The 1,680-nt window shown below is 50.3% G+C and overlaps 1 pseudogene; it reads right to left on the bottom strand.

The window, feature by feature from the left end:
- Window positions 1-328: 328 nt before the first annotated feature.
- LOC109374755 (60S ribosomal protein L7a pseudogene) lies at window positions 329-1,078 on the bottom strand (annotated as a pseudogene).
- Between the last annotated feature and the right edge of the window lie 602 nt (window positions 1,079-1,680).

Raw genomic sequence — 1,680 nt, 5'->3', positions numbered from 1 at the left:
GGGTGGGCATAACCCACCACCCCATGCGGGAGTCGAACCAGCAACCTTGTTGTTAGGAGCACGTGCTCACACCAGCTGAGCCATCCTGCCTCCTGTTGGCAGCTCAGCGGCAGCTCAGCTTGGGCGCAGCTCACTGGCCCATGTGGGAATTGAACCGGCCACCCTGTTGCTCAGAGCACGTGCTTTTAACCAACTGAGCCACTCAGCCCGTTGTTTTTGTTTTGTTTTGTTTTTAAGGCAAATCAACTTCAACCCCAAATGCCTCATGGACACTGGCTGAAGGAGAATTTTTATTACTTTTATGTATAGAAAACTCCACAGTGTACAGTCAGCCCAGCTTGGTGGCCAGTTCTTCAGCCTTCGCCTTTTCTGGCCTGGCAACGCGAGCCACCGATTTGGAGCCTAGGATGATGTCTCCCCAGTGACGGGGATCTCAGCACATCCATCAGTGTAATTGGTCTGGATAGCTTCCACCAGCTTAGCCAGCGCTCCTTTGTCCTCCAGTTAACCTGCGAGACTCTACAGGTCTTCCTGTGGACTAGACGCCCCAGCCTGGCCTTGCCCTTGATAATGCAGTAGGGAACCTCCATCTTATGGCACAGGGCAGGCAGGAAGACAACCAGCTCCACGGGATCCACATCATGTGCAGTCACTACCAGCTGAGTCTTCTTGTGCTCTACCAGAGAGGTGACAGTATTAACCCCAGCTCGACGACAGGTGGCCTCTTGGTGGGGACATCCCCGTTGCCGGCAGCATTTTTCTCAGCCCGAGCCAACAATCTCTGCTTCTTCCCAGACAGTTGAGCAGTTGTCTGGTGGTCCAAGGCCTGGGTGAGCTGGTTAATGGCAGGAGGCATTTTCAGGCGCTTATAGAGCATAGCTCTTTGCCGCTGCAGCCAAATGTACTGGGGTCATTTGAAAGAGTGGGTGAGGTCCCTTTGGGGCTGGATGTCCTGGCCAATGCCAAAACTCTTAAGCCTTTACTCAAACGGATTTACTACCTTCTTGGCCTCCTGCGTCTTCACGACAGCAGGGGCTGGCACCACCTTTTCCCCCTTAAACTTCTTTCATTTCGGCATCTTGGGTGGCAGTAGGGGAGAGGTTAACTGCTTCGGTCTTGATGTCAACATTCCAGGACGCTCCAGGTGCTGCTGGATGACTGTGGGAGGGACTGAGAGAGGGCTGGGTGAAGTGGGCTGTTGAGGTAGCCCCAAGAGACCTGGGGAGAGTTGGTGGGCTTGAGGATTAAGACATGAAGCCAGTGGTTCAAGACTTCTCTTGCTTTTCTGGGACAGCCTGTTCAGAGGCATGGCTGTCTGTGAGATTTGAAGCTGTTGGCACGGTTTGCATGTCCAGCCATCTTTACTTCCATATTCGAGCTCTACAATTGGCTGATAGAGCCAATTTGCCTTCCTCCAAAAATGTCCATGGAGGGGAGCAAAGGAGAAGGAACTAGGAAAGATGAAGGGAAAGGGAAAGTAAGAAAGAAAGAAAGAAAGAAAGAAAGAAAGAAAGAAAGAAAGAAAGAAAGAAAGAAAGAAAGAAAGAAAGAAAGAAAGAAAGAAAGAAAACCAATACAAAGGACTCTCTTAGGAGTAGTTCAGGGAAGGTTAATCAGGACCAAAATACCCCCCACAAATTTTGATTTTAGAGCAGATAATATATCTGTGTGTGAATAATC

The sequence above is a fragment of the Hipposideros armiger genome, unplaced genomic scaffold (assembly GCF_001890085.2).
Source record: "Hipposideros armiger isolate ML-2016 unplaced genomic scaffold, ASM189008v1 scaffold_860, whole genome shotgun sequence".
Lineage (NCBI taxonomy): Eukaryota > Metazoa > Chordata > Mammalia > Chiroptera > Hipposideridae > Hipposideros > Hipposideros armiger.
Note: the sequence above shows the minus strand (reverse complement) of the source record. Positions and strands in the feature narration are given on the sequence as shown.